Source organism: Tachyglossus aculeatus, chromosome 8 (assembly GCF_015852505.1).
Source record: "Tachyglossus aculeatus isolate mTacAcu1 chromosome 8, mTacAcu1.pri, whole genome shotgun sequence".
Classification (NCBI taxonomy): Eukaryota; Metazoa; Chordata; class Mammalia; order Monotremata; family Tachyglossidae; genus Tachyglossus; species Tachyglossus aculeatus.
In genome coordinates, this window is record NC_052073.1 from 34,025,048 (window position 1) to 34,035,667 (window position 10,620).

The 10,620-nt window shown below is 47.0% G+C and overlaps 1 non-coding gene across 1 annotated transcript; it reads left to right on the forward strand.

The window, feature by feature from the left end:
- Nucleotides 1-167: 167 nt before the first annotated feature.
- Nucleotides 168-305, forward strand: LOC119931853. Its single transcript, XR_005452161.1, has one exon. It is a non-coding gene; the product is annotated as a small nucleolar RNA SNORA7 (small nucleolar RNA).
- Nucleotides 306-10,620: the final 10,315 nt, after the last annotated feature.

Below are 10,620 nucleotides of genomic sequence, written 5' to 3' on the forward strand. Positions count from 1 at the left end.
CTGTGATTTCTTACAGTGGAGTAGAAAAGATAATTCATTCATTCAGAGCTCTCTTCCATTCACATATGGATGAGCTGAAAGTTACTTCTTCTTGCTGCTCTTTCTCATTATCTCGCAAAGGAATGGCAATATAACATATACACCATATATATGATACATATCACATACCCCTCTCAGGGTCACACTTGGAGAGTTTCTAGTACTCTACCAGCCATGGCTACAGGAGGGAGAATCAAGCAGGGGCCTACCCATTCCATTCCTAGCTTGGGCAGTGGCCAGCGAGTGGAAGGCAATCTGCTGCAATCAAAATTTACCCATGCCGGGTAGCAGTGGTGTGGGAGAGAGTCGAGGGCAGAGACTCGAGTTTACAGCATGGAAGGTGGCAATGGTAAACCACTTCTGTATTTTTACCAAAAAACTCTATGGATACACTACCAAAACGATTGCAGATGGAGAGCGGGGCATTCTGGGAGAGATGTGTCTGTCGTGTCACTATGGGTTGGAAAAGACTCGTCAGCATAAGACAAGACATATCACATATATCTCAATATATTCATATCTCAAATCCTTTGAGATATAATATATAATGTATATTATTTGATTCCTTTGAGAGGGTGTACGTCCTACCTCTGGCCTGGAATGTCCTCGCTCCTCAAATCTGCCAGACAATCACTCTTCCCCCCTTCAAAGCCCTACTGAAGGTGTTCCTCCTCCAAGAGGCCTTCCCAGACTAAGCCCGCCTATTCCTCAGTTCCCCCTCCCCTCTGCATCACCCCGACTCGCTCCCTTTCCTCTTCCCGCCTTCCTCGCCCCACAGCACTTGTGTATATATGTACATATTTATAATGCTATTTATTTATAGCAATGTCTGTTAATTTGTTTTGATGTGTATATATCTATAATTCTATTTATTTATATTGATGCCTGTTTACTTGTTTTGATGTCTGTCTCCCCCCCTTCTGGACTGTGAGCCCGGTGTGGGTAAGGATTGTCTGTCTCTATTACTGAATTGTACTTTCCAAGCGCTTAGAACAGTGCTCTGCCCACAGTAAGGGCTCAATAAATATGATTGAATGAATTAATGATTGCATTTACATAAGAAATAAAATTACATACAGTTTTAGTCAATGAGTACATTAACAATGGCAGTGAAATACGTCCATAGGTCGGCATGGTGGGGGAAGAGAGAATCAGTTCCCCAACTGCTGCTGTCCCAACTGACTGCAGTTTTCCCAATCACTCAATCAGTCGCTGGTATACATTGAGTACTTACTGTCTGTCTAGCAGTGTGGCCTAGGGGAAAGAGCCTGGGACTGGGAGTCAGACAGCTTGAGTTCTAATCCTGCCACTGTCATTTCCCTTTTTTTGTAAACTTGAGCAGGTCCTTTAATTTCTCTGGGCCTACATTTCCCTACCTATAAAATAGGCTTTGATACCTGTCATCCCTCCTATTTATGTTGTTAGCCCCATGTAGGATAGGGGCTATGTCCCAACTGATGATCTTGCATCTCTCCAAATGTTTAATATATTGCCTGACCCTTAGCAAGAGCTTAGCAAATGCCCCAATTCCCATTGTTATCATTATGATTTTTATAGCTGAGGGAGTAGTTCAGAAAGTGAGAAAAGAGTTGTGGCCCAGCTGCATCTGACTTGTTACTATGATGAGCTGACACAAGTGGTTTCTGGGCACTCGGGACAAGTCATCTCCCTCTCTCCCGTGAAATTGTCAGGATCCTGCTAGTGACAAGAAAATCACTGGCCTGGAGGGAGATGACAACATGAAACTTCTCCTTATAAATGTCACCGTGGCTACCAGAAAGGGGTGAGAGAGACTCAGGTCCCGGAATCAAGCTGCAGCTGGGTGAGTGTCTCCTTTTTTAATGGTATTTGCTAAGTGCTTACTATGTGCCAGACACTGTACTATGCATTGGGGTAGATACAAGCTAGTCAGGTTGGTCGCAGTCTGTGTCATACATGGGTCTCACAGTCTTATCTGTCATTTTACAGATGAAGGAATTGAGGCACAGAGAAATTGAGTGATTTCTCCAAGGTCATCCAGTAGGCTAGTGGTGGAGTTGGGATTAGAATCCAGACCCTGACTTCCAGGCCTGTGTTCTATCCACTAGACAATGCTGCTTCTTACTAGGCCACACTGATTCTTGCTTATTCTGTGGTCAGAGCGGAGAGATCATCATCTTTTTTGAAAGCCAGAGGGTCGATGGAGACTTGGACCAGGAGAGGACTGATCAGCAGGATCAAAAGGGAACATGACTGTTAGAAGTGGCCATTTACTCACACCCTGACCATCAGACACCCCCAGACCCCTCTCAAATGAGGTGAATTTCCCTTCCTGCCTCAGTCCTTCCTACTCATTAGCTGTAGCAAAATAGCTCCTTGCTCTTGGCCATATGCTGAGTCCCTTACTCCATCCTATTCCTGCCTCCCAGCTGTCTATTTTTAATAATGATGATAATATTTGTTAAGCACTTTCTATGTGTGAAGCACGGTTCTAAGTGCTGGGGGGGATACAAGGTGATCAGGTTGTCCCACATGGGGCTCACAGCCTTAATCCCCATTTTACAGATGAGGTAACTGAGGCACAGAGAAGTTAAGTGACTTGCCAAAAGTCACACAGCTGAAAAGTAGCAGAGTGGGGAAACATGGACTCAAAGGTTTTGTAGAAGAATGATCCAGGCAGCAGAGTTAAGTATGGACTGGATTGATGAGAGACAAGAGTAATGGGGGAGACAAGAGTCAATGGAATCTTCAAGGAGGCTGATACAAGGAAGGATAGGATAATTGTTTGGATTAACATGGTAGCCATTTGGATGGAAAGGAAAGGACGGATTATTAGCAATGTTGTGAAGGTTGAACCGACAGGATTTAGTGATGGTTTGAATATGTGTTGGTTGGATGAGAGAGAGGAATCAAGTATAACACCAGGCTTATAGGCTTGTGAGACAAGAAGGATGGTGGTGCCATCTACAGTGATGAGAAAGTCAGAGGAAGGACAGAGTTTGGGTGGGAAGATAAGTTCTCTTCTAGATAGGTTAAGTTTGAGGTGAGAGTGGGACATCCAAGACCAGATGTCTCAAAGACAGGAGGAAAGGTGAGACTGCAGAAAGGGAGAGAGATCAGGGCTGGAGATGTAAATTTGGGAGTCATCCACATAGAGGTGGTAGTTGAAGCCATGGGAGTGAATGAGTTCTTCGAAAGAGTGGCTGTAGATGGAGAATTGAAGAGGACCCAGAACTGAAGCTTGAGGGGCACCCAAAGTTGGGGGTTGGTAGGCCGAGGTGGAGCCCATGAAAGAAACTGAGAATGAGCAGATGGAAAAATAGGAATAGAAGCAGTAAAGGACAGTGGAAGCAAAGCTGAGGTTGGATAATGATTCCAGGAGGAGGGGGTGATCCACAGTGTCAGAGATCCCTGAGTGGTCGAGAAGGATTAAGATGGAGTAGAGGCAATTGGATTTGGCTAGAAGGAAATCAGTGGTATCCTTTGAAAGGGTGGTGTCTGTGGAGTGAAGAGGACAGAAGCCAGATTTGGTGGGGTCAAGGAGAGAATTGGAGGAGGGGAATAAAATCAGCTGCAATTCCATCTCTCCCATATTACCTTCCTTTAACATATATTACTCGACAAAGACATGACATGGCTGTATTAAATGCTTGGGAGCATCCTATGGAACAGAGTTCATAAACATGTTACCTGCCTGTAAGGAGCTCACAGTCTAAAGTGTGTTTATTCTTGTGTACTGCCTATCCATCTGCCCCTCCCTGTCCCCTTCACATGTCTGTACCCTGTCCATTCCCTATCTCAGTAGGTTATTAATCATGAAAGAAGCAAGAGAAGTGCAAAAATATAGGATTTACATAGTACAATCTGGCCGACACCTAAACCTGTTCAATTCTTGATTGTCTGAATTACTATTCACATTTTATTTGAGGAACAAGAACTACAAAATGGGTATGAGCTACCTGTTCTCTCTCCCCATTAGACTGTAATCCTCATGTGGGACAGTGACTGTGTCTGATGTGATTACCTTGCATTTACCTCAGCTTTGCTTTTACCTCAGTGTAGCACAGTACTTGGCAATACTTTGTTTCATCCACAGGCAGGCTCTGTCTGGCAGCCTTTTTCTACTTGTTTTCTTTGTTGTTGAGCTCCATTGTAATGAAGTGAGCACCGAGCCACTTCCATCATATAGCCCAGGCCAAGGAAATGTGCCTTCAATAAAGCTCTGAAAGTGGGGAGAGTAATTGTCTGTCAGATAGAATAGGGAAGGGCTTTCCAGGCCAGTGGCGGGATGTGAGTGAGAGATTGATGGTGAGATAGATGAGATCTATGTACAAGTGTATAAATTGACATTGGGGGAGTGAGGTATGTGGGCTGGATTTTAATGGGACAGCAGTACCCCCAAGTCACTTCTTCCACCAGGCTCTGCTGCTTCCTTGAATCTTGATTGTGTGGTAATAGAGGTTGATGATATGAACTTTGAAGGAAGGGGAAAAAAAGGGATGGGGGAAGTGTAATGTTGCAAAAGTAGGATTGGGGTGCAAGGAGGAAGTTATTATTGTGTTCCATTTTCAAACTTCATTAAGTGTTGATTCACGTATTTGATTTTACTTAATACTTGGTCTTACCTTAAATGTTGAGAAAATGTGGCTTTTCAAGTCTCAAATCTAATATGAGAAGGACGTCTGCATGGCTTTTGTTCTGAGTATCCTGTGGTCTTGTGACTGATGACATTGTTGGACAGAAAACTCTTATGAGACAAGCTCCAGCCTGAAGTCAGGACTAGAAAACACAGCAGACATGTGGTGGAGCTGGAATTAGAACCCAGGACCTCTGACTCCCAAGAGCGTGGCTCTTTCAACTGAGCCACCCTGCTTCTCTAACATAAGTGCTGTGGGGCTGGGATGTGGGAAGAACAAAGGGAGCAAGTCAGGGTGACTGATGCAGAAGGGAGTGGGAGATGAGGCACTGTGAGAAGGTTAGTACTAGGGGAGCAAAGTGTGCAGGCTGGGTTGTAGAAGGAGAGAAGCAAGATGAAGTAGGAGGGGACAAGGTGATGGAGTGCTTTAAAGCCAATGATGAGGAGTTTTCGTTCGATACGGAGGTGGATGGGCAACCACTGGAGTTTTTTGAGGAGGGGATGACGTGTTCTGAACGTTTTTGTAGAAAAAAGATGCAAGCAGCAGAGTGAAGGATGGACTGGAGTGGGGACAGAAAGGAGGCTGAGTGGTCAGCAAGGAGGCTGATGCAGCAATCCAGGCAGGATAGGATGAAGGATTGAATTAATGTGGTAGTAGTATGGTTGGAGAGGAAAGTTCAGATTTTAGTGAAGTTGTGAAGGTGGGAGCGACAGGATTTGGTGACAGGTTGAATATGTGGGTTGAATGAGAGAGAAGAATCAAGGATATCACCTAGGTGAATGGTGTTATGAGACAGGAAGGATGGTGGTGCCATCTAAAGTGATGAGAAAGTCAGGGGGTGGGACAGGGTTTGGGTGGGAAGATAAAGAGCTCTGTTTTGAACATGTTAAGTTTGAAGTGATGGGAGTACATCCAAGTAGAGATATCTTGAAGGCAGGATGAGTTGTGAGACTGGAGAGAGGGAGAGATGACAGGGCTAGAAATGTAGATTTGGGTATCATCTGCATAGAGATGGTACTTGAAGCCATGGGAGGAAATGAGTTCTCCACGGGAGTGGGTTTAGATGGAGAATAGAAGGGGATCCAAACTGAACTTTGAGGGACCCTCACAGTCAGGGCATGGGAGGCAAAGAAGGAGCCCACGAAGGAGCTCCACAATCAAACTGACACTCCGAATGTCACCACCATAACGTTCCTGTAGTCATGCTCAAATTGTTTCAGCCACTGTACTAAGCTCAGGAGTAGATATAAACCAATTGGGTTGTACATGGTCACTGTCCCAAGTGGGGCTCACAGTCGCAAATCCGATTTTACAGATGAGGTAAATGAGGCACAGAGAAATAAAGTGACTTGTCCAAGGTCACACAGCAGACCTATGGTGTAGCTGGGATTAGAACTCCATGACCTTCTGACTCCCAGGATGGGTGCTCTATTCACTACATCAAGCTGCTTCTCAATATGTCATGCTGAAAATCACTTTCCTCACCTCCCCATGATCTTGTCCTGTGGCCCACTGCACCCCATTCCAACAAGATTGTGTGCAAATCCCATACAGGGTCTCTGATCCTTAAAACTCACATTTTAGGTCAGTAAAGACCCACCCAACAATTATATGAAACAAGCCAACAAAGAAAAATATCTCCTCTTTAATGGCATCTGTAAAGCACTCAGTGGGTGTCTAAGCATTGCTGTAGGTTCTAGTTAAAAAGGCCCTATCCTAAATGGGGCTCACAATCAAGTGGGACTGAGATCAGGTAGTGAATCCCCCTTTTTTCCTGATGAGGAAACTGAGGCACAGAAAATTTAAGTGACTATCCCAGATCACACAGCAGGCAAGTGGCAGAGTAGGGAGTAGAATCCAGTCCCCTGGCTCCCAGGCCCATGCTTTATCCATTAGGCAACACAGCTTCCTTGTGGTTTTCAAGTTCCCATCTTTCTCCAGATGATGCCAGTGCCTGTCTTTCCTGGATCTGCCAGGAGCACATACCTTTTCCTGAAGCTTTTACATCACAGATCAAGTCGAAGATGGCTCTGATGATTGCTTAGCAGGAACTGTCTGTTAAGGCAGAGTGTCCGATGTCCTTTGAATTCTCAGAAGGCCCAATCCTAAACCAATAACAGCTAGGAAAAAATTACCCAGGAGGGTCAGGTACCTAGACTAAGCACCATACAAAGCACAAGAGAGTTGGCAGACACATTCCCTGCTCACAGTGAGCTTCTATCTCACACATTTCCCTTCCCCAGGGCTCTACTTTTCCTATATCCATCGTGCTGTCTGGTCCTTGCTCCTCAGCCTCTCAAGGAATCCCAGGTCTCAGGTCCACCCTCTTCTGATTCTTCAGTCAGCATTTTCTGAGACCAGGGCAAAAGGCCTTCCAGTAGACATGATCGTTTTCCTACCCCTGGGATAGTTGCCTGACTTCACAGGGATCTTTACCTCTTAACCACTTTTCCAATCCCCTGCCTCCCCAGGATTTGCTCAGTCCATCTCTAAATCCAAATGTTTGAGGGGCATCCCAATTAATCAGCCCCTTCCCCTTTTCTCAGTTTTCCCCTGAGATGGCTGTGACCATCTTACTGAGTTACCTCTTACCTTTTACTCAATTCAATTACCTGTCCCTCAGAGAGGAGGTCATCAGGAGTGAGCTACTACCAGCTCTAGCAACATCTGATAGAGCACGGGCTTGGGAGTCAGTGGTCATGGGTTCAAATCCCAGCTCTGCCCATTGTCAGCTGTGTGACTTTCGGCAAATCACTTCTCTGTGCCTAAGTTACCTCATCTGTAAAAGGGGGATTAAGACTGTGAGCCCTACGTGGGACAACCTGATCACCTTGTATCCTCCCCAGTGCTTAGACCAGTGCTTTGCACATAGAAAGCGCTTAACAAATGCCATTATTATTATTATGCAGGAGCGGGTGGGAGGAAAGAGGTTTCTCAACAGATTTCCGTCCTCTCCTCCTTTTGCCTTGATAAGTAGAGGAGGGTCGCTTGGCTCGGCAGGCTGCACGTTGCCGAAATGGGCACTTGGGAGATCGATCGACAGGGTTTATTTTACGCAGACCACTTTACCGAGCACTTGGTAGCATTCACCGGGGCCGGTAAACACTATTCCTTGCCTTCAAGGGTCTTACATAATAATGATAATGGCATTTACTAAGCACTTACTATGTGCAAAGCACTGTTCTAAAGCGCAGAACAGTCTACTGGGGAAGGCAGACACTAAAATAAAATTACAGATCGGGGAGGGGATATCTGCGGCACAAGATATATTTGTGTGGACAAATGTGCATGCCCACATGGGCTATCTGTGCATGCCTGTGTAAATATATATTTTGAGTTGTCTGTCTTGCGGTGGGTGTACGTGCCCACCTAGGGTGTCTCCATGCCCCGCACACTAGTCTGCTCTGTGACCTTGGGCAGATGACTTCAATTCTCTGGGGCTTAGTTACCTCATCTGTAAAATGGGGATTAAGAATGCGAGCCCCACGTGGGAAAACCTGATCACCTTGTATCCCACCCCAGCACTTAGAACAGGGCTTCACACAGAGTAAACTCTCAAATGCCATCACTATTACTATTATTATTCCCCCCCAGTGCTCGGTTATGGGAGCTTAACCAGTACCACGATTAATTAATCCCCCACTTGTCTACTGGGGGACCTCGGGCAGGTCACGGAATTTCTCCAGGCCTCAGTTACCTCACCTGTCAAATGGGGACAGAGGATGTGGGTCCCGTGTGGGATGGAGGCTGCGTTCGATCCGACTGCCTTGGATCTATCCCTGGCACTTGGTGTGCTGTTTGGCCCAAGGTAACTGCTTTAGATATCCCACAATTATCGTTATTACTACTATTAAAATAAAATAGTGTTAGTAGATATTTTCTGCCTACAAAGAGTTTACAGACTAGAGGGAGAGACAGACATGAATATAAATAAACGGCAGCTACCCTGACGCTCGTCTTGCCTTACGCCGTCCAGACTTCTCCTGACCCACAGCAACGCCACGGACACATCTCTCCTAGAACGCCCCACCTCCATCGGCAGGCGTTCCGGTAGCGTATCCGTAGCGTCTTCTTGGTAAAAATCCGGAAGCGGTTTACCATAGTCCTCCTTCTGCTTGGTAAACTTAAGTCTCCGCCCTCGACTCTTTCCCGTGACGCCGCTGCCAAGCACGGGCGCCTTCTGACTTGTAGCAGATTGCCTGCCACTCGCTAGTCACTGCCCAAGCTAGGAATGGAACAGGACAGGCTTCTGCTTGACTCTCCCTCCAGGGGTCGAGACTGGTAAAGTACTGGAAACTCTCCAGGTGCGACCCTGAGAAGGGATCCTGGCACTTAGCAAGGGCGTAATATCACAATTATTGTGATTATTCTTAGATAAATGGAGAGGGGAAGGCAGAAACCCAGAGAGTTTGAGGGACACCCTTAAGGTCTCTCAGACAGTCACACATTCATTCTCAGGCTCCTTCGCAGGCTCCTCCTCCTTCTCCCACCCCGTCACTTTTGGAGGGTCCCTCAAGGTTCAGTTCTGGGTCCCCTTCTAGTCTCCACCTACACACGCTCCCCTGGAGAACTCATTCACTCCCGAGACTTCAACTAGCACCTCTATGCCTACAATACCCAAATCTCTATCTCCGGCCCTAATCTCTCCCCCTCTCTCCAATCTCCCATCTCCTCCCGCCTTCAGGACATCTCTACTTGGATATCCTCCTGTCACCTAAACCTGGCCGTCCAAACCAGAGCTCCCTATCTCCCCACCCAAATCCCGGCCTTCCCATCAGTGAAGATGGCACTACCATCCTTCCTGACTCGCAAGCCCATCACCTTGATGTCATCCTCGAGTCCTCTCCGTCGTGCGACCCGCATATCCGGTCCATCGCTAAATCCCGTAGTCTCTCCTTCGCAACATCGCTAATATCCACCCTTTCCCCTCTCCGTTCAAGTTAATACCAAGTTAACTCCTACACTCATCCTATCCTACCTGGATTCCCCCATCAGCCTCCTTGCTGACCTCCCGGCCTCTGGTCTCCCCCCATGTCCAGTTCATACTTCCTTCTGCTGCATGGAACATTTTTCTACAGAAACATTCAGAACACATCACCCAGCTCCTCAGAATACTCCAGGGGTTGCCCATCCACCTCTATAACAAACTAAAATTCTTCTCCATCAGCTTTAAAGCGCTCCACCACCTTGTCTGACCCACCTCACCTCACTTCTCCCCTTCTACAACCCAGCCCCCACACTTCACTCCTCCGACGCTAACCTTCTCACTGTTTCTCCATTTCACCCCTCTTGTAGGCATCCCCTAGCCCACGTCCCACCTCCGGCACAGCCCGCCCTCCCTCCTCAAATCTGACTGAAGATTCTTCTCCCCCACCTTCATAGCCTTGTTGAAGGCACTTCTCCTCCAAGAGGCTTTCCCAGACTAAGCCCCACTTTTCCTCATCTCCCACTCCCTTCCATGTGGACCTGACTTGCTCCCCTTGCTCTTCCCCCTCACCCCAACCAGCCCTACAGCATTTGTGTACATATCACTTTATTTTTATTGATGTCTATCTCCCCTCTAAACTATAGGCTCATTGTGGGCAGGGAGTGTGACTGCTTATTGTTCTACTCTCTGAAACACTTAGTACAATGCACAGTAAGTGCTCAATAAATACAATTGAGTGAATGACCTTCAGTGGCTTAAACATGACTGATTGACTCACAGACAACCTCCAGTCTGAGCCCCTGCTCACCCGCCCCCTGTGCCGCCCCCTCCTTGGCTCTTGGGCCTAGAGAGTCCTGCCTCCCACGCACGCCCAGCCCAGTCGATAGGGGCAGGGAGACATCAGAGGCTCTCCAGCCAAAGGGAGCCACTCTATTCCAGTCCCTTCCTTTAGAGACCCTTAGGCTGGAGCGGCAGAGTGGGCAGGAGAACGAGAGGTATCATCACTCCCTCTGTTTGACCTCTCAAGTCTCCCGCCCC